The following is a 26,345-nucleotide window of genomic DNA, read 5'->3' as shown; positions in this document are numbered from 1 at the left end:
AGGGGGTGCAGCCTGCTCTGAGGAGGCTCTGGGGACAGTTGTAATTTCTTATCTCTCTCCATTTCTTGATGTTTTAGGTACATGCTTATCAAAAATTGTCCTTTGTCCAGAAAAATTGTTGTATTGGCTCAGTGATTTGTAGAAAATAGTCATAAATAAATATACACTAAGTGATCAAATGAATGAATAATTACTTTGCATTGTTACTTTGATGTCTTGAAAGTTAATATTTTTTTAGTGTTCCACTGTGTTCTAGGTACTGGGATAAGTAGTCTGTTGATACACAGATGAGTCCCTTTTTTTTATAATTCTCTGAGGTATGTATAATGAATAAATACCCATCTTATAAATGAGGCAACTAAAGTTTACAGAGGTTAAAGACTTACCTAAGAACACGGTACTAACAAGACAGTTGCCCGTGATAGGACTCCATGCCTGGTTAACTCCAGAACCACCTCTTGAACTGCTAGCACTTTCCGGTGTCTTTCTTTGATTTGTTTATTCAGCCAACAAATCAAGTCACCTACTCTTATTGGGGGCATTCTACATATCAGGTACCACTTTGGGTTTCTGGAGACATAGTTTCTGCCTTTTCCACATACGAAGGAGGAGAGGGAGTCGGGGCAGGGACTGGGGGAGGAGGTGTAGTGGGTCAGCTTGCACTAGTAGGATGAACTGACAAGTTTCAGCAAATTTGCTTCTCGGATATTTCTGATGGAGGGGGTGATGCACAGGGATATGCCCCAAAGCTGGGCCGGAGTAGGAGTAGAGTGACACTCAGTTTATGAGACATGGCCACTGCTTCCGAAACACACTCAAGGGTTGTGTTCTGAAATGAACCGCTGACTTGTCTGTTTCCATCCAGTCAAGTTAAACCCAGAGCTGTTCCTTAAAATATTGACCCAAGTCTGTGTTCCCTACTTCACTTCCTCTCCGAATGGGAGTTCACAGAGAGTTGTTCGTAGTTACAAGGAGAGTGAGAAGGAAGCTAGCAATATATCGCCAGCCTGGAAATGTGCAGCTTCTTACTGCTTATCATCCTAATGGGCTGATGGACTCTTCAGGGCCACTTACTGGTTTTCATTTAGGGCTGTATTATTTTACTGTCGCTCGCATTGCTTCATAATCCTCATGCCACCACCGGCAGACACCCCTGGCAAGAGCAGGGTCGGACCCTGATCTCAGGATGAAGCCTATGGAAGAAACTTGACCACCTTCCTTCTTGTTTCCTTCCCTTGCAGACAGTTTCAGAATGTTTACTTTCATTTACTAAAGCCTGGCTGAGCGGGAGGGGCTCTGAGCTTCACGATCAAACTCTCAATTAATTATGTCTAATTCTTGTAAAATAGTGAAGAATCATCAGCAGTGTTTTACCTTCCAGTTTTTCCTTCCCTGTATTTTTTTTTTTTTTAAGAGGCTGCAGGACAAATTGCAGCAAATGTTTCACACGGGAGTTTGTGCCACTGTAATAATTAATGCCAGAAAGTTATGTGAAGGTCTTCCTGTATTAAGTAAACTGGCCCTTGCTGAGAATAGAAAGATAAATGGTGGGAGAGTTGAGAAGAAAGCTGCTGTAAAAATGACCTAAGATTTAAGATATATAAACTGCGGGAAAAGAACCCACATATTTTTATCTTTGTCGAGAAAGGTTACTATTTTTCTAAGACAGTAACAGAATAATAACATCTTCAGTTAGCAAATAATTGTACAACTGTGTGATCAGATGCTTATAGATGTTGCAAAGAAAAAAAAAATGAACAGGGAACTGTGCTTTGCCCAGCTTTTGTTTGCTGCCCTTCTAGTGATTAGATTCTGTCAATCAAAGAGTGTTTTTATATAAAAAGCCATTAGGAGTTAGGTCTTCAGTACTTCTGAAGGGCACCCAAACTCAAATGCAGCCAGAGACAGCAGTGACTCGATGGCTAATGTTATCATGGAGTGAATTATAGGTATTGGCAGTTAGCTTTGTAAACTGTGCTTACCTGAGGATTTTAATAAACCATGGATTGAAGTTTTATGTTTTCCCTTCCTAAGAACATACAGAATTTTTACACTGAGACTTTATTAGTGGTTCATATGGCTTCATCAAATCACAGTTCATAGGGTAGATGTTCAAGGACTGGAAATAGATATATTCCAACCAGCAGAATAAGATCGGTGTGTAAGTCAGTATCTGTCAAGAAAAAAAAAGCTCCTAAGCACTCTTTGTGTTCCTGTTGAATAAAGAGCTCTTTTTCTACCTTTATCTCCCCTCAGTTGGTTATGAGATATTCAGTGCATCTAATGCGGGCCAAGCCAGAGGTACTTTCTAAGCACTGGACTGCTCGTTGGGGGGGGGTGGGTGCGGGCTCATCATGTAACTTCCCGGCTGGGCTAGACCCGGCCGACCACATGGGCCACGCCCGTTCTCTCCTTGTGTCCCCTTCTCTGTCATGCTCTGTTCCTGGGGCTCTCCCATTTGCAGTAGGAAACTTCACTGAATATTCTGACCTCATTCTCTGGGTACTGCTCCCAGGATGTCACTGCAAGGTTTTATAAAAAGAAGAGGCGATGGAAAGGACTGCACTGCAGCACTGAGGTCCGCGTGGCTGAGCTGCTGAAGAGGGCAGCCCTGAGTTTATATTTATCCACCCATTCTTGTCTGGACCGCTAGAATGGTCTCCTAACCTGTACCCTCCAGTGGACCCCACGTGGCATCGAATATGCCGTTTTTGTTCTGAGCACCTTACCTTTTGCACCACTTCCCCTTGGTTTTATCTTTTCAGTGCCTTCAAATTCTCTGAAGAAAAAGGCAGAGCCCTGCCATAGTCTGACTAATGTGCCATTCCACCCATGTTTGTGTCCACCCTCCTTGTCCTCTGGACTCCGGCAATGTGGCCTTCTCAAAGCCTTACTTTCATCTACCAAAGGACCTTCTGATAGGAAACTCCCTCTGCGCAGAGACTCTGTCTTCAACCTTCACCTTTACTTCTTAAGCATGACAGCCTATTCTTCATTCCTCAGGGAAGTCTTCCCAACTAGGTCATCACACTGTCCTGTACTCCTTCGCAACACCCATGCACCCTGCCTTTCAAGCACTTTATTATTCTTGCAGCTCTGTTTGTTTTTGTGTTCTTTGATCAGTGTCTGCCTCTCCCGAGTAGATGATAAACTTCACGTGGGCAGGGCCATTTCTGTTTTTGCTTGTCTCCAGCACCCGGTGTGTGCCTGTTATAGAGGAGGTACTTGATAAATCTTAGTTAAAATAAGAAAAAGATGAGAGAATGAGAGAGAGAGAGTGATAGTGATAAAGCATATGCGCACACACAAAGGGTAAAGAAAAGGAGAGCGAGAGAGAGAGAGAGAGTTAGAAATGGGCAGGTCATTCTCCTGTAGCCTGTGGAATATAGTGATGAAAGGCCCTCCAGTCTGCGTTGGATACTGTGTTTCCTTGTCTAAGTTGGCATAATGGTGTGATACACAATTACTTTATATATCACACACACAAGAAAAACATTGTCAATTCAACTATGACATGTTATTGCTTATAAAATACCTCCTAATATTAGGCCTCAAAACTTTGGATGGGAAGGTGTGAAAAGATGTGCATCTTAGAACCAATGCACAATGGAATTAGATTACATTAATCCAGGATAAACAAGCTAAATGCACAGGAAATGGATATAGGTTGACAAATGATAGCCATGAGAATTGGTGCTAATGCACACAAATTTTGAATATCCACATACCACTGCTGACCTCAGGAGCTTCTCTTCTTTTACGGTAATATGACATGGATAGAGGCACATATGTCTAAATCACAAAGGCATGCTTTGGTAATCTGGTGAGAAGTAGTATTCAAGTTTAAGGTGGCTGGGATTATGAAGGGCAGTTAACAGTGTGGCAAGAGAAAGACATTATGGCTGTCAGAGGTATGCACTAACCAACAGACTAGCAAGTTACAAAAAGGATGGAAAGCAATCCAAAGAGGTGCCCAGGCATATTTTCCTGCTCAGCTCCTACAGAGTAGCAGAGTGATGCATCTCTCTGAGACTGTTTCAGTACCATGCTACTCTGAAGAGGAATGATGGGTTAACTGGATTGTACCAACTATTAGAGGCAAACCTATACATCGCAAAGCCATCACTCACTCTTGTTTCCCAACATTTCCTCACATGGGCAGGGCAGCTTTTCTCTATTAACCAGACTGTAGAATTCCCAGTGGAAAGACTGACTGGTCAATAGTCAAGAATCTTGGTCCTGATCCTGGGCCTGTAACTACCTGAGTGACCTTGGCAGGTAATGTCACCCCTGTGAACCTCAGTGGGTTCACATGTCTCCAAAACTCTTCCAATCCCTAGTCTTAATCTGAGCCTCCTCCCCCGGCCATGTGATAATTCAATTCTAAGATTCTGGGTTTGGTGTAAGTGTGCACTCTCTTCCCTACACTCCCCCACTGATTCCTCTGCATCTTACTTTTTAACCGGCCAACACATATTCAGGGCCTGTTACTATGCCATGGCGAGAACTTTGCTTTTCTTCCCTGTGGTTGTGTTTTTGTCCTCACTCCAGGTATTTGTTCTTTTCACAGGTCCAGCCTTGGGTCCTTTCCATCGGCTTAGGTGTAGCACCTCAAATCCAGAAACCTCCAGTTGTGTTTAGAAATGAATATGTGAGTCATGTGGCATGTAACACTGCTGTCTAGTTCCTGTAATTTTAGGGCCAGAGCCATATATGAATGCTGGGTCTGACAGGATCTGTAGGGATTATCTTAGCTAATTAGCTCACTTAACAGATGAGCAGACTCTCAGGGGGACAGGGGAATGATTTACCAAAGGTTACCCAGCTGGTAGTGGTAGACACAGGACCTGACTCTTTACGCTGCCATCTCATGCTCTCTCTGATATACAAAACTGACTTCACTCTAAACAGTACCAAGGATAATAGATTCCTGTACCCTACTTTACGTTTCTATTTACTTTGTCTTCTGAGTTTTGCAAACCTTCTGAGTTTTGAAAAAGAATCTTATCTTTTTTTTCAAAAGCTCTTCTTTTATTTCACATTAAAAAAATATGAATGTGAACTTTCTTACAAGTATAGTGCTTATAATTTTCTTTAAACCACCAGCTTCAAGATTCTTTGTTGCTGCTTTCGGAATTTAAATCCTTTCTTAGGAATACCTAGGGATCCAGGACATTTCTTCATTTCTTCAGGATCCTGCCTTAAGGATTCTCATTCCCTGGATACCTTGTCTCTGTTTGTAACGAGATTGTCTTAGCTCAGGCAGTTATAACAAAACTACCATGGCTGGATGGCTTAAAGAACAGACATTTATTTCTTACAGTTTTAGAGGCTGGGTCTAAGATCAAGGAGCTGGCAGATTTGGTGTCTGATGAGGGCTAGCCTCCTAGATCATGGTGGAAGGGGCAAGGGAGTTCTCGGGGACCTCTTTTATAGGGCCACTAATCCCCTTCCCAAGAACTCCATCCTCATAATCCAATCACTTCCCAAAGACCCCACATCCAAATACGATCACATTGGGAATTAGGTTTCAATATATGAATTTTTTTTTTGCAAGAGGGTAGTGCACAAACACTCAGTCTGTAGCCAAATGGTCTTTTTAAGTCATGAATGCTGCTGGAAAACCCTCAATGGAGATAAGGATGGGCAAGCTGGCATGGGATGAACATTTCTTGTGTACTTATTTTGTGCTTACAAATATATCCTCATTTTAACCTTCCCAACAATCAGCTGTTAATATGACTTTCATTTTCATGAATAAAAAACTGAGACACAAAGAGGTAAAAATAATGGATCAGCAAGTCACCCAAGTAGAAAGTAGTAGAACCAGAATTCAAACCCAAATCTGTCTCTTTATGAAACCTGGTATACTTGCTAAGCATTTGCTTTTTCAGAACCAAGAATGTGAATTTTTCATAATGTGTGGCCGGTGTGGTTCTTGAGCTGTTGACTTAATTATTCATCTTTTACTGAAGACCAGTAACACAATCAGTGATTTCCTTAAAGGGATTTATAACTGTCCCTTTTATTTTCCATCTTACCTGAACATCCCTGGGAATTTATTGCCAACAGGCAGCACTTTAGAGGTAGAATCTGCCCTGTGTGTAGTCACTACCTAAACTGAATGGAGATTGGCAAAATGAAATTAATCAGTTTGAATTTAGTGGTGGTGCAGGACATCCTAGTCTTTCATTGCAGGAACATACCAGTTGTGTTTTAATCATCCCAACTCATCTAAACCTCGATCCCCACAGTCATGATCAGCTCTTCTCAGAGGCTGCGTTTCTGTCCCTCAAATCGCTCATGCCACTTCTTTTAAAAGCAAGAAGATCTTTGGGCTCTTCTTCATAGACATGTATTGTTTCACCCCACATTTAACTTGGAAAGCTTAGGTGACAGAAGTCTGACATGGTTACAGCTTGGGGCACCAGAGACTTGCCTAGGTTAGAGTTTGGGTTTTCTTAATCTGCATCATCAGCAACACAGATGGCTTGAATTCCAATGAGGACACAAGCCAATGATGCCCAACAGCAGTTTCATCTTGCTGTGCTTCAAAGATCTATGACACAGTGTTTCAGAACATGGTCAAACCACATACTTTTGGCCAGTGTCGAAGGTTAAGACAGTTTGTGAAAAATATCATTGCATTATTCTTTTTGAAAATTGTGATGCTGTTTATGTAATGACAGTCACTGCTTCCATTTAGATTTCACCTTAACATTTTTTTTCAAAAGGGCTTTCATGTATGTTATCTCAAGCCTACAATCCATTCTTCACACTGTAGCCAAAGTAATCTTTAAAAGAAAAAAAAAAATATCCATCTGATTATATCACTTCTTTGCTTAAAACCCTCCATTCACTTTCTGTTACCATCAAAACAAATGCCAAATTCCTTTCCATGGTTTAAAAGTTCCTACAGCAGCCGGACCCTGCTGACCTCTCTACTCCATCTCCTACTTACTCAATTGCATCCATGTTGGTCTTTTTCCTATTCCTGTAATTCCCTTCTGCTGCAGGGGCTTTGCACTTGCTATTTTCGAGGCCTAGAAAACTTTCTTTGAAGTTGTCCATGTGACTGGCTCCTTGACACCTGAAATAGGTGTCAGATGGATTAATCCTCATGGTCTTGGGAATATTCTCCGATGTATTTACTAACTTGAGAGCCCAAATGTTCATCTTCTTCCTCACTGGAATCTTCTTCAATTGTGTATTTTCTATCCTAATTCTGTTCTTTCATCTACTGGACATCTGTTTTAGGCCTTTAAGTACTTTGAAAATGTATTCAACTGTGTTCTCAGAGGCTGAAGGAGCATATCTTTGATTTCTTTGCAATTTCCCCCTGCAGTGCTGTTCACTTGAAGGTAAGAAGCTATGAGCTTCCACAGCCTGGTGGAGGGAATATTGGACTTCGAGTTAGGGGATATATGTTCTAGACAGACCCACTGGCTAAGTAGCTGTGCTGTGTTGGTCACCTACTCACCTTTCTAGGTCTTAGAGTGTCCTCTTTTGGAAAATGTGATGCTTTTGATTCCATCTCATTCTTCTTATTCATGAACAGAGTTTTTAAACATGACCACGATTCCTTGTGTGATCATAAAAATGGATTTCTCTGCGGTAATCAAGAGAGGATCAGACTAAATAAATCCAACAAGGTTGAAATGAACATTGGAATAAAATTTCAAATTATTTCTGTGTTTTGGAAAAGATTCAAGGCCCTTTGAGGTGGACCTAGTCCCATTTAATGCAGGTCCATTTTCCCCAGTAGGTCTGACTGGGACAAATCAGAGCAACAGAAGTTAGGACAATTGTGGGTATGTGTGGCGTGTCAGGTAGCTGGATGCAGACTGTGAGAGAGTTGCATACGAGGAAGGCCACTATGAGGTACATTTTCTAGTTCTGTATCTGGAGGTTTCTATGGAGAATTACCAATTCAGTATTGTGTCTAGTTCTTTTTGTTTGTGTTTTTGTGGAAAACAAAGATAGGAAAATATTGTCATGATTGTTTAAAAAAAAGCAGCCTGCACTTTTGAGAGCCATAATTAACACTGGGATTATGCCAGGATATCTTGGTTGATTTTTGCAAAACCCTTTCCATGGCCTTAATGGCAAATTGCAAGGAGATCTGTGACTTCTGCTTTCTGGAAATGATGAATCAGGTCAACCTAAATTTTTAAAGCACAGGAGAATGTTCCAAATTTCCAGGCATTCCTAGACATGTTTGTCAAGTTCTCTTTCTTTCTTTCTTTTTTTAAAATCATCCATTTGTGTGAAACAGAACAACTAAATAGCAAACCACATCAAATGACCCCCTTCTTGATGGTCATGACATTTGGCTGATTGCATGCCTCCCCCTCCTTCACTTCTTGGTGTGCTTGTGATAGATGTATGATTCAGCTGATTATATCTCTTACTTCTTGAACTAATAGATTCATTATATCTCTTTGGATACTTGAAGAGCGTTTATTTCGGAGCCACACTCTAATTAAATGCTGGTGCCCAGCTGTAGGAGTTTACAGTTCTTTAACAGCTTTTCTTGTGTTGTCACACAGAGTTAGCTCTCTGAAGACAGGCTGAGTTTTGCAGCAGTTAAGGCTCTTGAAGGAGATTACCGTAATTACCAGTGATCAGGTTTAATGCCTCTCCACCCCACCTCACCTTTGCCCCTTTACAAGAGAGGCTGGAGAAGAAAAAAAATAATCAGTGAGAGCAACAGTATAGAGAGCTTGATTTAGTTTACAAGAAAACAGATTTGGTTTGGCTTTTAAAATATAGATAGGCTCAACTGTTTCTGAGTATTCTCTGGGAAGTCAGTTACTAGATTGTTACTATATTTTTACACGATGGATCAGGTGTCTTTTGAAGAGATACTATGTTCTCACTTAAATAAATTACTGGGACAAAAAAGTCATTTGATTTCCTCCTCTCTGTTTCTAACAAGGGCATTGTATATAGTTCAGTAGGAGAGGCTGTGATTGGTTTGAGTGTTAGCAAAGCGTTCGAGGTACTGCAAAGATTCAACACGAAAAAGATCAAGGTCCGTCTTGGAGAGATGGATCATCCCCCTCTCCCCCCTACCAACTACTGCTAATTAATAGCATATTATAACAAAGGAAATCATTAAAATGTGAAGGTATGCTTTTTCAAGTCACATTTATCAAGCATGGTAAAGTAGTCTTGAGCTCTATTAGTCCCTGTGTATTCTTAACATGATATATGGATTTTCCTTTTCTATTGTTCAAATGTGAAAATGTTTTAAAAAGAAAAACATGCTTTTATTGCCATTTTTTAAAGTATTGAAGGGGATAAAAAGGAAAATGTAATAAGAGCAGTATATTTTTATGTCAAAAGTAACCTTTCTATGGGACTCTTCAGATAAAACTGAATATTGGGAAAGAAAAGGAAGATAAGTAGTTCCCCTATTCATCTTAGTCCAAAATCTATTTTACTCACTGCTGGTTGTTGGCATTGCGTGATGGTGTGACATGGTACCAGATCAGATTATCAGAAAAGGAGATTCTCAATTTAATAGTTACTCACTGAAATTTTCCCCTTATCTCTACATCACAGAAAAATAAGTAGTTGTTAAATTTCAAATCCTGCAGTCTTTCTGATTTATCATCAAATTGTGGATGCACTTAGCTGCCTAGCGTCAGGGAATCCAATAAGTTCTGTCACATAAGAAGAAAGGAAAAAAATCCCATTGGATAGTGGGTTACATTCTCCCCCACAGTGATTTATTTCTGTCCCAAGACTTAATTTTATCATAAGGCAGATGCTCTGTCTGTATCAATGTATTCATTTCTGCATTTATCTGCTTCATTAAAAAAAAAGCACCCGCTGCATTTGAGGACTGTATTTTGCTTCTTTTTTATATGCCCCAACGACCTGCTCATGCACTACTTAATCACATCTTTAATTTCCACTTTTTTATGATCTGAAAATTCCTCAGCTATTTTATAAAGTGAGTCTGATGTGAAGGGGTGCCACGGCAAATGCAACTGCATGGGGTAACCGTTGCAGTGACAGAAGGTGTTACCATCTGAGCTCTCTGGTACCAAGTCTCTGAGATTCATGTCAGAGGCAATAACCAGAGCTTATCGGGGTTATCAGGCAATACCTGGGATGAAAGCGGTGACGGCCTCTGTTATGAATTAATTTTGCTGGCCTGCATGTGGAGGACAGCGTTGCCATTCACCAAATGTGCCAGATAGACTTAAATATACGTATGAAAGAAAAAAGAAAGTGGCAATGAAGGGAGAAGAGAAAGAAAAGAATAAAGGAAGGAAGAAGGAAGAAAAAAGCAAGCAGGCAAGAAACTTAAAGAAAAACTCATCATTTTTATTTGGTCTGAGTCACTACACTTCACCAGAGAACATTTTAATGACGTGCTTGTGTCTCATCAGCTCGACCCTCCCTCCAATCTGCCACTTAATATAGCTTCTGCTCCTATGAATAATCATCCTTGTTCTTAGGGCAGCTGAGGTCTACAGGTTGGAATCCTTCGCCAACTGTCACCATTCCAGAGGAGCAGTTTCATCTGCCTCTCCACATTGCTCCGTGCTGCAGTGTCTTCATTGCGGAGTGCCTTTTTTCCCTGCAGTGCAAGGAGGTCCCAGGGAGAGACTGTCAGACAGCTGAACTGTTCAATAAGCTTAGGAACCTGCAGTTCCCATTTGACGTTCAGCCCAAAGGACTGTCCTGTTGTCATCTTCCAGTGACAAGTGACAAGACAAACTGTGACTTCTAGGAAGTTTCCCAAATCCCTTCTTTACCTTCTTAGGGCATCTCTTCTTTCCATTCCTCCTTCCTCATCTGATTTCCCTTAGAAAACAAGACAAAAAAAAATCAGCCCAGACCATTCACATTCGGGCTTTTTTTTGGCATCAAAGAGAGCACAGAGGTTGAGGTAGACTGTGATTCTGAGTTCCCCAGATTTGCATTTTAGTGGGATCGCTGCAAGAAAGCTAATAGACAGGAAAGGAGACCAAGTTAATGACAATTCTCTAAACAGCTGTTGTACGATTCAGCTTCACTACTTCAGTTAATTAATCAGCACCTTGCTGGCAACTCTGGGGGAGAGACTCGTTAGATACTGGTAGCGAACAGACAATGCTTTCATATCAAATATGTTCAACAACATCGAATACAGCAATAACGTCCACGGAAGAGGGTAGGGAATACCGTGACTTATAAAGGCACTCGGAAAGAGGTCCTTGGTATTCTTGTAGATATGTGCTTCCTAGAAGTGCTACATATGCTGTTTTCTTTGTTGTCTGTAACCAGCCCCAATAAAACATGGGCAAAAGAATCTCCAGTGTTCCCTGTTATCCTAGATGCCTCTTTTTATTGTCATAAATGTATATGTATTCGTAGGTTGATTGCAATGTTGATGATACATAATAAATCAAGCATCTTCATTTCTGATTTTAGTCACAGCATCCCATTTAGTATTTTAATCATTGAAATAGTCCTTAAATTTGACAACGAGGGGAGATCAAAACAATCACAAACAGGCCAACTCACCAAGCTACCACAGCATTTAGTATGAGAGCTATTGACTCTTACGTTTCTCCCTGACTTTTTATATTTGAAAGGGAAGCAATGTCTTCTAGGAAGTCAATAAAGCCATACATATTTTATGAATGATAATGCACAGAAATCTTAAACAGACAAAATTATATCCATATCTGGCCAATGTACTCCACATTTTCTTACTCTTCCAAAAAAATTGTCAGTAAAATCAGTACTGAGTTTAGTGTACAAGTTCCCTTATTCTAAATTTCCTGTTATCCCATGGCCTTCTCATTGAATAATTAAGATAGCAGTTTGCATAGTTCTTACTCTTTTCTCTTTGTAATTCTCTGTCTTTACCTTGATATTATACAGGCATAAGGTAGACATATGATAGCAAGAAAACAAAAGACGCTTTTGTTGCCACCAAATGATACTTTTCCAGTTAGATTGAAATTTCCCATTATTGATAATAATGAGGAAGATAATATTGGTTACAATAAATAATAAGCATAATGGTTACGTAAATCTTAAGACTACATGTGTATGTGTCTTATATAGGTGTATGATCTTAACCATTTTATCATTTTCCTTCTTTAGGAATAAAATTATGGAGTAGAAAATGTCTTATGTGTGTAAAGATGATCATGCTCCAAAAAATCCCTTTTAATTCCTTTCTCTGATATTCTTACAAGTAAAATTCAGCCTTGGGTTTCCCCACCTGCTAGGGGTCAGGTGGAGAACTTCATACCAAAGATGTGAGGTTGTACTAACTGATTCATTTGGATGATGTATCCAGCTGGCTCGTATATACTGATGTAGACAATTACAGAAGGAATCCTACTGTTATGGCAGAAGAATATCATAGGGTCTATAATACTCCAGGGAACTATAAAGAGAAATGTCCCTTTTAAATTAGTTTTATGGCACTGAAGCTTTATGTATTTACTTGCAAGTTCAATATTAACTCAAAGTATGATACTTGAACTGTTGTTATTGTTGACAACATGGCTCATAGAAAGGGCTTTCTTGGCAGTTATTAATGGTGAGTCTGTTTAAAAAAGAAAAACAATTCCCATCTGCTACAGTTGTTTTTGCTACAAAGAGAGCAGGATGCTTTCTTAATCCTAGGTAATCTGACATATACAAACCTTAGATAAAAAAAGAACTTTTGCCTAATCCAACTTCTCAAAGTGTGATTTACTTTTAGATTTTGTCTATAGATAGAACTTTTTGACTTTTTCTTTTTCCAAACATAGGTTCCTGATTTGTGCCCCATTTGGAATAGAAGCAAGATAAAATTCACCAGGGAAAGAGGCAGTAGCAGAGTGGTGGTCTGGTGGTCACTCGGCTTTGGTGGGTCTTGGGCTACTTGAACCCTATACATTGTTTCATGGCCTCTTTTAAACTCCCTTGTGCATGCAAAGCTTAACCAAGGATGGCAAATATGACACATGTACCACCGTGATTTTTCTGACAATTAGAGCAGACATCTATAATTGATTGTAGCAACTTTTCTACTGAGCCCATAGATAATCTTAGAATCTTTGTGGGCACCAAACTCCAGGAAGCCAATTTATTGCTCAAAACTGGCACCTGGGATGAGATGTGTTTAATGATCTTGACCTAGACCAGGGGTTCACAAACTGTAACCTCTGGGCCAAGTATGGCTGGACACTTGTTTGGAAAATCAAGTTTTATTGGAATACTTCCATGTTCATTCATTGACGAATCACCTATGGTCGCTCTCGGGCTACGGTGGCAGAGTTGAAGAGTTGTGACAGAGACCGTATCACTCTCAAAGCCTTAAAGTATTTACACTTTGGCCCTTTGCTGAAAAATTTTGTTGACCTCTGGCCCAGATCTCCATAGGTTTCCTGTGTCCAGGCTGTCCTTCTTCTGCAGAAACAGAACACGCTAGGGAACTTTCACAAGGGAAATACACTGGGAAGGAGGGAAAGAGAGGAGAGAATGAAGCAGATGGGGAAGTCTCCCACCCCGCTGAGCTTTGTGGGCTAATCTTTCAGGCTTTGATCAGGCCTGGGTGGCACTGGGAATGAGAAACAGTGAGTTTGCTTCTGCAATTCTGCCTGGGAAATACTTCTGAAAGCACGAGAAAGACCATGCTTTCTCCTTAGCATCTCCAAGAGCTAGACTTTGACATTTTTTTTCTAGCCTTTAAGGATCTTTGGATTCAGCTCAAAGTCAGGCTACCTTTGGAAGGCTAACTAGGATTTCCCCCACCTTTTCAAGCATTCTGTATTGCTAAAGGGAGTCTTCATTGTCTCATTTAGCTAATCATGTAAAACTCAATATGACTCATTTCCTCCCCACAGTCTAGCAGAGGAAAAGGTACATAAATGACATTGAAGATGAGGAGGAAGGGTTGGGCCCCTGGGGATGCTCCAGGAGGGTCTGCTCCTTCCTGGGGAAGTCATTTCCCCACAGAAGGGACTCTTCAGCAGAATCTTGACATGCAGAGAATAATGAGAATATGCAAAGGGGTGTGGTGAGGATTTCAAGCCTGTGTACAATAAGGAGGCAAACATATAAAAATCAAAGTGTGAGGAGGTCCCTGCAGTGGGGTACTGCTGGATAGTGGTAGGAGGCAGTTGTGGAGAGAATCAAAAAAATCTTTATGCATGAAGCTAAAGGAATTTGAACTCTATCTGCCCTGCCAGGGAAGGCCACTGAAGGATATTACAGGACAGTGACATGATCAAATGGTGAATAGGTCCTCAAAAGAGTTATTTTGGAGGTCAGGGAGGAAGTGCACACGGAAATGTGACACCTGGAAGGAGAATAAGCCCCTGAAAAGATGAAAAAGTCCAAACGTGTGTGTGTTAGTTTCCTTTGCAAGGAGTCAGTCTACATGACTTGCTGACGTTATTTTCTTCTTTGCAGCCCAGGATGTGGAGAGATCAACAAGAACCTGCCCGTCCTTGTTTGGATACTCTATGTCTCTGCATATTTTACTCAGACCTGAGGAGTTTAGATATAATCAATACCATTGGGGTTTTTTAACTGGAACTTGTCACGAAAAGAGATTGATTATATAATAATGATTTAGTCTCACATTAAATTATATTGAAGTGCTAACTTAGGTAGGCCACAATCAATTTGGAACATACTGTAGTAAATGTGAGTTTCTTTTTGGTCAGCAATCCTTCATGCAGGAGATTGGTAAATATTTAAAGTCTGGGATGCTCTCATTCCTGGTCTGCTGATTGTTGCTTCTATCAGTCACCTTTTATGTATGTTGCAGTGACCAGATCCATTCCTTGGTAATGTCTCGTCACTGTCATGTCTGATAGGACTCAGCGGTGGCTACCCTTTTCTGCAAAGCCTGACCAACCTCCTTTCTAAGCTTTCAGGCTTCTTACTTTATTATGATATTTTATGCATTTTGAAATACATCCTCCTGCCTTTTGCATCCTTTTAGAGTCCTGCTGAAGTCCTGGTTTTGAGACAGTGGGGCATGCTAGGAGGAAATGGACTTTGAAATCTGACAAACTTGAGGAGGAAATCTGAAAGTGTCGCTTAGTATCTTCGTGACCTGGCAACAACTTTGCTTAAGTTCTCTCATTTTCCCTTTCTTCATCCATAAAAATGAAATGACTAGCACGCAGATCCTTGTCAGGTTTAGATTGGGCGTGAGGAATACATCTAGCATGTACCTGCTGCAACTCACAGATGGAGAAAATGATGGTGGTAGGGCTTTATTAGTAGTTCCCCTTCTCTCTCCAATCTGAGTGAACGTTTACATCCATCATGAAAGCCTATTTCATTAGGAGGAAGACCGACTTCCCTGCAGATCACTTCTCTCCTCAGCCCCCTGGAAGACTTGCGCCCCAGGAAACAAAACAGCCCTTTTCTGTAGTACTTTCTGACTGGTATACTTTAAAGTCTCTCTGTTGAATCTTCCAGGCAAGATCAAAAGAACTCTGAGCTCCTGGAGCTTCAGAACGTTTTAAATCTGCTCGGAGCCTTTAACTGGTTACTGCCTACACACAGGGATTACATAGATGGGGAGGGATGGGTTTGAGCCCAGACAGAGGAAAAATGGCCAGAGTGGCAGTACAAAGAGGGTTTGCCTGGAAATGAGGTGACCAAGTTCTAATCCTCAGCTTATTACTAAGCTCATGACATCTGAGTGGATGTGGGTATTTTACCTCCAATTCACGTTATCTGGAGACTTCAACTCTTTCCCCCCACTTCTTTTGGCCCAACAGAAATTGTCAAATCCAAGTGACCACTGTTTTAAATCTGAACTTCCTTTAGGAAGAAAAAAGTATCCAATACCTCTAGGATACCACTGAGAAAATTACTCTTAAGGGCACTAAATGGCATCCTAGTCATTCAAGAACTTACTATGCCTTTGCTGTGCTGTTTAGAAAAAAGCAATCCATTTTCTTTCCTCTATCATCTAAATGCTTGCTGACTTTTCAATAGCCCAGAGACGACATAGGAAGGTAACCAGCAGTCATGAGAGCCTTTTACCTTAGTGGTCAAGAGCTTGGACTTGGGAACTTGGTCTAAACTCTGCTCCAGTCCTGATGAGCTCTGTGTCCTTGGGCAAATTACTTACCCTTTTCAAGCCTCAGTTTTAGTATCTGAAAATGGGGCTGATGACTAGAGTCCTTGGCTCACAGAAGTAAACTATTAACAGAATCTATTAAGCCCCCGAAATAGGCAGAGCATGGTTAATTTCAAACACGCCACTGCAAAGGTGAATTTATTTTTTGACCATCACTCCTTCTTCATGGAGGAAGTTGGCAAACATTTTCTGACTGGGGGACATTAGATGTTAGGGTTTCATTCCTGCTCTGTTGGTCGGTAAATTTTCTCCTCTGCCCCTATTTGTTATCTTCTCTATATTTTGCAGGGGTTAAATCTACTCCTTTTGCAGTGATTTGGTGTCTGACATGATTCAATGCTGAAGGAAGAAATAATCTGTGTGAGACACTTGGTGTGTTACCTGGCACATAAAATGTACTTAATAATTGTTAAATGCCCTCATTATTCCTGTTAGCTTCTATAATGCAGTAACGCAGAGTAGTGCTTTTTTTTGTTTTTTTATTACTATGTACACTGAGTTTACTCTTTTGTTTTGTCTTGCTTTGTTTGTTCATTTACGTGTTTTTCTCAGTAGCTCCTGTTTTTGAAGGGAGACAGAGTCCAGCCAATTCCCTTCAGATGCTAGGATTAGGGGATGAGGTTAATTTGTCATCAAAAGGGGATACAATTAAACTTAAGTAATAATTTAGCTACTAAGAGGATCTGATTAAAAGCACCTAAGGCTCTTTGAATTTTTTAGGAAGTGCTGTGTGAATTAAATATTGTTAATTGAAAATTAGTGTGCTTTCATTGGCTCTTCAAATGCTGAATTATTTGGCTAGAAGGAGCCTCCAGACTTCATTCTGACACATGCACATAGAGGGCCAGAGTGACCGAGGGAAGGAGACGAGTTTAAAATGGAAGCAGAAGAGCTGCAAAGGGAATTGAAGAGATTTTGATACAAGTGGGTATAAAATTAATGGGCTGTATCGAGCCTTTCAATCACTTTTAAAATGGGAACATGTAGGTTGTCAAAGGTACGATCAACAGTCACAGAGCCGGGCATCCTCCATTTAGCTGTGATTAAGAAAGTGGTCCTTGGTGTCAAACCGACTTGAGTTCAAATCCCAATGCTGCTCTTCTCTGGGTGTGCAAACTTGGTAGGCAAGTTATGCAATCTCTCAGGCTCTCAGTTTTCTTAATTTTTAACTGGAAACGTATAATACCTCTTTTATAGGATTGTTTTGTGGATTAAATGAAACAGTGTACTCAGTGCATGGAACAATACCTAACACACAATAAGAATGGAACATAAAAGTAATAATATTACCTGATGGTAATCATAATATTAACAGCAATACAATGAGGTGTATTCCTGGCCTCGGTACTAGCACAGTGGCATAAATGAAACTGCTGAGAGAGTTCTAGTTTCCTTTTGACAAATGCGGGGAAATATGATTGAAACTTCCCTTCTCTAGGACTTGAAAGGATGGGAGAAAAATCACCAAGCAGTAGTTGATGCAAGAATCATTTATTATATTGTTCAATGCATGTTATAAAAAGAATCCCAAATTCCTTCCAAAGTGCAGTGCCTGGAAACCATTTTATTCTGTTGAACTGAGATCTTGCCTAGTATGAGACAGGGAAAACTTGCTAGATTTGAGGAAATTCAGTGCCAGTGATTTTTGCACTCCTATCTTATATCATTTCTCAGCTCAGATTTCTTGCTGTGTTTTATTTTTTTTCCATGCCTTTTTCTTTATAGCTTGGCTTTTGACCTTTGTCACATGTTGAAGTTTTAGTCTAGTTGCTAAAATGCCTCAGTGTAGAGGAGAGAATGTGGTAATGGGCTTCAGAAGCCTGTCTTCCCATCTCTGCTCTGCCTTCTGTTAGTAGGAATTTTTGAGCTGCTGATTTAAGCTGTCTGTGTCTCAGTTTTCTCCTGAGGTAAAATGAAACTCTTAAACAAGACTCCATAGGGTAGTTGGGGAATAAGCCCAGATGATGTGGGGTAAGCTTCCAGAGCAGGATTTGACCCACTGTAGGCTCAGGTATGGACACCTAGTTTTTCCTTTCGTGTTCTTGCTGAAGCTTTTGTAGGAAGGGAGAAGGTGCTTTCTAGATGGGATCAGAATTGAGGAAGCCCCAGGCTTGAGGAAAAGCAACAGACTGCGTTTGTTTGAGTACATTCTCAGGTCAGATGCTTCTCTGACCTGGTTAGTTTTTGTTAATTCTGAAGTAATCAACTGTTTCATTCATTCAACAAATATTTATTGAGCAGCATTGTGCTTGGCTTTGGGAGTTCCGAGAGTGGAGAAGACATAGTTCCTAATTCTGTGGAACTTTCATTGTAGTCCTACATCTTTCTTGTCCAAACAACCAAGCTGTCTGCCTGCCCATCTCTCTTAAGTGGTCTTGTGCCTGGAGGAATGACCATCACTTCTAAAAACTGTCATGGCCCTATCATTTGTGAATAACATTTGGGGGCTGGGTTTAGGAAGGGCTGTCCTTCCAGGTCAATGATGTGATTCTGTAGAGCTCTTTATCTCTCACTCTAAATGGATATGGGAAAACTAAATTTAAACAAGGCTCCTACTTAAAAGGATACTTTGATTGCAGCTGCCAAACTCTCACAGGGTGAGATGTTCAGATACTTTCATTTTATTGTAGCGTTTTGGGATGCAGTTTTAGCAACAGATGCCAATTTCTGTATCAGATGGTGGTGTTTCTTTCTGTCTCCTCCCTGACTTGATTTTTACTTTGTCAAGTGGTCATGCTTTATTCCCCCCAATTACAGAAACCGATTAAAAATCGTGCCTAACTGTACAGTGCTCTTGCCTTACTGTTGATCATCTCGGAGTTAGTGATGCCTGCAAGAAGTTCTGGAAGTCCATTTAGCAGATTTCACCTCTGAGCGGGACCTGAGCACAGTAACTCAATTCTCCAGTGATCACGAAGTGCTGAGTTTCTCAGGGAGAACTTATTCTTCAAAGAGTCCAGCAGAGTTCTTCCCACAATGAAACAGGAGATGGATATTGTTCCTTATGCATCTTGAAAGCACTTGGCAGTTTTCTCACGGAGAATGTGGTATCTTAGGAATTACTGTAGGGAAATGACCTATCCTAAAGTGTATGGGTTCTGCTTACTACAATCTTCAGTGCACTACTGTTGGTCAGGCAAGGCTGTGTAACTAATACATACATGGTACATAGTATAGTGAATGTGATATTTCTATAACATAATTTACTATTATTGGTATTGTTATTCTGTGCATCCAGGATACCTGTTAAATTATCAACTAGGAGGCTCAATACTTTTTTATTGTTACTATCTGTGAAATGAATATATTAGAAGTGAGCATTTCTGGTTGGGACAATTTATTTAAGCTAATTAAAAAAATCTTTAAAATGTTTGCCTTTTGGGGTAGGGATAAAACTCCCTAATTGTCTGTTTTCAATATGTGTAATTACTTTAAATAATTTTTAATCTTGTCAAGGAGTAGTTGAGGACAGAAGATTTCATACATTAGGAAGTCCAGTGAGACTGAGGGTCAGGAAATTAGAGTTGAGGTCCTATTCAGACAGATCATTTTAATACTCATTCATTCGTCCACTCACTAATTCATTATTTAATTCACTAAATATTTAGTGAGTAACTACCATGCTGGGGATAAAACAAGTGATGAGAAAAAGGCAGATAATGTCTTTATTCTCATGGAATTTATGCTCTTAGGTAAGTTACACAACTTTTCTACATTTTGGTTTCTGCAGTTCTGTGTAGAATAGTTGTCATGAATTTCTCTTGCCTGTCTCTTTCTCTAACCCCAATTTCCTTGAAGGATTGTTGTGTCTGTGAAACGGGATAGTATGTAAGAATGCTTAAGAGCACAAGTTAAAAATGTAAAGGCCTCATGCCACATGCCTGTTCCCTTACCTACTTGCAAGTTATGAAGACAAAGCATACATTTAAAAAAATGTGTCAAGGAAGTGATGCAGTGTTGAACTGCTACAGAAACCATTAATTATTGACATGACCTCTTGTTAACCGAGGATTGAAATGTGCATTATTAAAAGAAAACTCCACCCAAAATTCTAAAGCCATTAATCTGAAAGTTAGGAAGGTATTAGATCTTATAATGACAGGGACATTAGGAACACTTTGATAAATATATACTTGCTGGCAACCTATCCAACCTTGCTTTTCTGAAAAACTGTGTCTGTTCAAAAGTAAGATTTGTTCCCTAGAGGTCAAAGAATTAGAAGACTACTTTATATATGTGCACATACACACATACATACACACAAACACATAAACTTATGGTACAAATTTTTATTTTTCTGGTTAAAACATTTTATGTGTTATATATAATATCTACTATGCATAAATATATGTAGACCATGTATATAAATATTCATAGACATATAATTTTCTGTGTATATGATTTTCACTATAGTAAGCAGTAAAGTCATTTGTACTATTGGGATGATTTCTACCAATACAAAACATAAATATGTCCTAAGTACTTAAGAGAGCAAGAAAAATTATTAATCTTCAGTATGCTGTATTTTGACCAAATTTGTCTTTCAAAAAGAATGGCATTTGCATTTGAGTATTTCCAATAATATTGGACCCCAGAGCTATTCATTTGCATTTGTTTAATAAGTATTTATAGGTAACCTATAATGTGCCGCCATTGAGCCAGGAACTGTGGATACCAGAGTATACAAACTAAGATTCTACTCTCACGGGGCATATTGTGGAGTAGGGCAATCGGTCAAAGAACATGTGGGTATAACTTAGAAGTATATGTGAGAGAACATAGAGGTAATGAGATGCCCTGGGAACATATAGGAGAGGCACCTATATTCCTGATCATGGTAGGTGAGGTTAGGAAAGGCTTCAAGGAAGTAGTGACACACTGACATGTAAAGGAAGAGTGTTAGGTGGGCAGTGGGAGAGAAGCATAGGGTTGTCTGGGCTGAATGAACAGTATCTGTTAAGCCTCAGAGGCAAGGATAGCATGATGGGTTTAGGGAGCCAAAAGTTGCTCTTAAAGGATACAATGGACTTGGGAGGGCAGAACAGTGAGGAGAAAGTGTTAATAAGCAGACCAAGGTTAGAGTCTATAGTGGAAGAAATCACTTCCTGCAGTCCTTTAGCTTTGCAAAGCATTGTGTGTTCTTTGTGGCTTTAGTGCAGACCTACCTATAAAGGATGGAGGTGGACAGACTCAGTGTTCTTAATATTGCTTTCAGCAAGTGATTTAGTTATTCTGTGCCTTTGGTTTGCTATTTCTGCCATATGGGCTACTGTAAGGAAGATTCCATTTTACATCCAGCAAATACTTATAATGCACACCATAGGAAGTATTACAGAACTTTATAGTTGAAAGTAGACCTAGCTATGTTGGGGTTCACTTTTACAACAATTTGTGTGTTCATTGTGGTGGTGGAATTCCTACTGGAATGCTTCAGCAACCTGTAGTTGCCAAGTTGTATTGGAGAATTCAAAGATAAGGAGACACAATATTCTTGATGATGTTTGATATACATTTTGTGAGTTTCTTTTTAATCCCCTCTCTGAACATGTCACTTATTTATCATGGAGGCCCAATTATGCCATGTTGTTTACTAATCTACCCCAGAGAAGTGATAGCATATGATGGAGAGAACTGGCCTGCCTGAATTTGAATTCTGTTTTTGCTGGATTCTAGCTAGTGACTCAGGGCTAATATGACTGTTTGTCAGCCTCAGTTTCATTATCTGTAAGATGATCCTATCAACTGTTGCTGTGCTATTAAGACAGTGAAATGAGGTCCTAATGTAGGCTAGGTTTCTGTAGGCTTTTGCTGTAAAAGTTGCCCCTACTTCCTGAAGGGAAATTCAGTTGCTCTGAGCTTGTTGAGAAACTGCAGAGCTGTGTTCACTTGATAAATACTATTCCGCTAGCCTTGCAAGCAGAGCCTTATTAACTATTACTTTTAACTGAATGTTACCTGGGGTCATATACAAATCATTTTAATTTGAGAACTTGAGTCAAAATGTCATTACATTTAAGTTTAATTGACGAAGAATGCTGTGAACCAAAGAAAGGTAAAATCTTCTTTCTATTTTTCCCTAGCTAATCTCTATTAAGTGTATGTAAATATTTTAGACTTTTTTTTACTCTGCCTTGAGGCATTTCAATTAATACTAAGATGCATCTCAGTGAACACTTTACTTTCCAAGTTTTTACTAGAAATTCTCTAATTTTCAGATTGACATGAAGGAGGCCTTCAGTACATAACTTACCTTTAAAAACTCTTCAGAGATTTAAAATCAGGTCACCTGAGAAAGGCATTGGGCAGTGCCAGATCAAGTGTTCTCACAGAAACTGAGGTCTAGCGAGATGAGGGGTCTTTGTCCAAGTTCATATAGCTGGACACTTCGGTGTTGACTTAGATTTAGTCTCAGAATTAAGGCTGGAGAAACAAGTCTTCTGATTTCTTGACCAGCATCTTTCAAATTAGTTTATCATTTTCTATTATAATTTCCTCATTAAAACTTGGTTGCAGTGTGATAGCTAACATGCTTTCGGCATGATTGGCCTGCATGAGTAATAATCCCCAAAACAACCATTCTATTTTCTTCTTCTCCATTAACTTGAAGATGAACTAGAAATGTCTAAATTGTCTCTTATTCTTTCTGTAATCTCTGAGATTTGTGACTTGTGTATGATTTTATATTTAGGTTTTTCTTTTGAACTTCATTCTCAAATTTGAAAACACCTCCTACTCAGACAAGTAGTTGGTCAAAATCACCCTACTTATAGCTGTGCATTTACCTCTGCTTCCTACCTGTCTGTTTAGTCAAAATATTTGCTTTTAAAAACTGAGCATCAACATCTGCAGTTCAGAAATGGTCAGCAGGAAAAATTGCAGAGATGAACCTAATTTTCCTTGCCTTTTCTGCTTTGTGCATAGCAGCCACCTCTGAAAGACCTGGCAGGATATGCCTCTTGCATTGAATTTCCACCAGAATGAACAATGTTAGGTGAGCCCTCTCCTCTCCCTGCAGCATCAGGGAATGAGGCACCATACACGGGTGAGTACTGTGGTCTAACAACCATGTTGTTCACCCAGTCATCTATGTAGTACATGGAGAGTCCTCCTCATATAATTTAAAGCTATTTACCATTTTCTTGGTCATCTTTGGAACTGAAGAACAGCTGGCTACCCAGCCTTCATGTAATAAACACTGATGGCCTTGAAGGCTGTATGTAACTCATCTCTCAGTTTCTGTCTTTTCAACTTTCACTGCAGCTCTGTAATCTTTCTTCATTTTAATTCCCAGGGCTTTAATTATTTCCATTTCTGTTTTCTGGCCACTCTGAAATGTTTGTCAGCGTGATATGGCATTGCATATAGTGGATTTTTTGACAGCTCTAATTCATGTCTTCCCGAGGGCATCGAGACTTTCCCACGGCCTGGGCTTGCTCACCACATCCTGCCTAACGGTGGGTAGTGTGGCTGCACAGGGGAGACTTGGGTTGAGTGCTTATTCTGCTACCAGCTAGCTGTGTGGCTTTAGGAAAATCACTCTAACTCTCTGAGTTTCAGTTCCCCCCTCTGAAAAAGGGGGACAAAAATCCCTGACCTCATCACCTTGAAGAGGTGTTGGGAGAATCTGATATGATTACAGATAGAAAAGGCTTTTTGAAAAATGATGATGCCCCTGGAGTGTGATATGTGATTATTCACCTGGCTTTATCTTATCAGCTGCCTTCTTGATAAGGCAGTTCTTATTTTCTAAATTTAACCTTTCAGGCATTTTTAACATCCATTTCTTTTATAGAATAGTTTCGTGTATTCATTTAATCAATATTTGGTAAGATCTATCATATGTCAAAGTACAAATGATTAGGACACCCTGGTAAGTAAAACAGACACGATCTCTCCTCTCATGAGAGGAGGGAACCGACATTTGAACAGATATTAGAATTGGTGATGCGGTGGGGTTGGCAGGGAGAAAGGGAGAAAGACACTAGTTGAATGACTACAAATGAGCATATAAATTAAACTGTGGTAAGTGCCGTGAAGGAGAAGTAAGAGTTCTAAGAGCAAAGAACAGGCCCTTCATGGTGTGAAGGTTCTCTGAAGGAGTGACCCATCCATGAGACCTGAAGTAAAATGAGTCAGGGGGCAGAGGCTGGGGAGAGAAATTCAGGTCTGCATGTCCACGGGGTGGGGGGAAATATTAAAACTTAGCTTTGTAATAACTTTTTATCTAGCCTTTAAATTTCTATTTTTGGTATTTCTTTTAGAATCACCAATTCTAAATGTATTTGAATATTCACTTATTTCAGTGGATGTTAAAATGTTTTCACTAATAGAAACATAAGCTCAAACTGGTAAAAGAATCCTTTTTGGCCACCTAGAACAGAATGACAAAAGGTCTCATAAAGGAAAGAAGAATATGGACAATTTTAAGAAACATCTAGAGGAGCAGTATGGTTAGAGAGCAGAAGATGAGGGACTGGTAGGATGTGATGAGCCACAGGGGAACAAAGGATGGGCCAAGAAAGAATCTTCTTACAGTAAGAACATTGGAAAGACACATTACAGGCTTCCTCTCTTCTTCCCTCCCTCCTCTTTATTCTTTGCATTTAATAAATATTTCTATGGGTGAAGCTTTCTTCTTGTATATTCTCTGTTTCTAGAAACTCTTGGCTTAGATCTTACACCTTCCCTTTCAAAACTTTATATGTTTTGGCCACATTTAGATAAGAACTTCTCTTCATGTGTACATGGATGCTGTTTTTCCTACTTGCGTTTCAGGATGTACAGTTTCCCCTGACGTAACTAGCATGAGGTGGCGTGCCGCAGGTGGTTGTGCCAATGTTTTAAAGGCACTGCATCTGAGTTTAATGTGTGAGCACATCAAAAAGAGAGATTCGATTTTGTCCCATGATATCTTGCACGCATTTAGTAGTGTTTTTGTAGGACCAATGGTGACCATATGTCAAGGAAATTAAAACAAGAGTAAAGGTTAAAGAATGTTTACAGTGTGTTTGGTGATATGCTAGGTACTTTATATAAATTATTTCTCTTATTTTTTACAATAATGTTATGAAATAGAAAACATGACTTATTTGCAATTGAGGAATCAGCATGTACGACTTGGCAAAAGAAAGATTTGGTTGACTTTATACATCAGAGATTGGCCAAGTTTTTTCTTAAAGGTGTCAGAGAGTAAATGTTTTAGGCTTTGTAGGCCATACGGTTTCTGTCTCAACTACCCAACTCTGCCATTGTAGTGTGACAGCAGTTGTGGACAATATGTAAACAAATGGGCTGTGTTCCAGTAAAACTTTATTTACAAAAACAGATGGTGGGCCAGATTTGGCCCTCAAGCCATAGTTTGCTAACCTCCATTTAAAATTATAACAATAAAATATTATTAACTGTTGTTTATCAATTGCCAAGTCTGTGGGTCAAGTGCTTTACATGTATTATCCCACTGAATCTTTATAAATCTGTGTGATTAGTATAGTATCTTCACTGTATAGATGAGAAAACTGAGACTTAACTAGAATAAGTAACTGACTTGAAATTAAACAGCTGGTCAGTGATAGTGCCAGTATTTGATTCCAGGTCTTTTTTATTTCTAGGCTTTTGGCAAACACTGCTGGGTGTCCCCAATATCTATCATTTCTTCCTTGAGTATAGGAGCTCTGAGTTTCAGCTGAGCCCCAACTGCCCAGTTACCAACTACATTTCCTTGACTCTCTTGAAGTACAGTGACATGTGACAGCTCTAGTCAGTGAGTCAATGCAAAGTGAGTGAGATTGGTGTATTCAGCTTCCAGGCCCAGCCCACAAAATAGAAGGAGCATGCCTACTACCTTGTTTTGTTCCTCGTCTGGCTGACTGGAATGCTGTTGTGATGGCAGGAGCTAGTGTAGCTCTCTGGATCATGAATTGGAAGCAGTGCTGAGAATGGCTGAAAAATAAGTATTTAAGCTGCATACCTAAATTGGACCTAGCATTTCAGCCTAGGATTGTATGTTATTTGAACTACAATGTAAAGCAAATTTAATCTTGTTTAAACCACTGTTATTTTGAGGATCTTTGTTATATATAGCAGTAAATCTGTTTCCTTACTAATATAAAAAATCATGTTAGGGGAAGGGGCTACATTCTGAAGTATTATCTCAGGAATATCTTTTGCTTATGGGTAGGACTGGGTATACTTTCAGTGTGTGAGGAGAAATGAGCTGAAAAGGGGTCCCTTTCTCCAT

General features: G+C 39.7%; 1 protein-coding gene across 3 annotated transcripts in view; it reads left to right on the top strand.

Moving 5' to 3' along the window:
• Nucleotides 1-26,345, top strand: part of PPARGC1A (PPARG coactivator 1 alpha) — a 620,182-nt gene that overhangs the window by 408,927 nt on the left and 184,910 nt on the right. The window lies entirely within an intron of this gene.

Source organism: Manis pentadactyla, chromosome 5, assembly GCF_030020395.1.
Source record: "Manis pentadactyla isolate mManPen7 chromosome 5, mManPen7.hap1, whole genome shotgun sequence".
NCBI lineage: Eukaryota > Metazoa > Chordata > Mammalia > Pholidota > Manidae > Manis > Manis pentadactyla.
The sequence above is the reverse complement of the archived record's forward strand: the minus strand, read 5'-3'. Positions and strand labels throughout refer to the sequence as shown.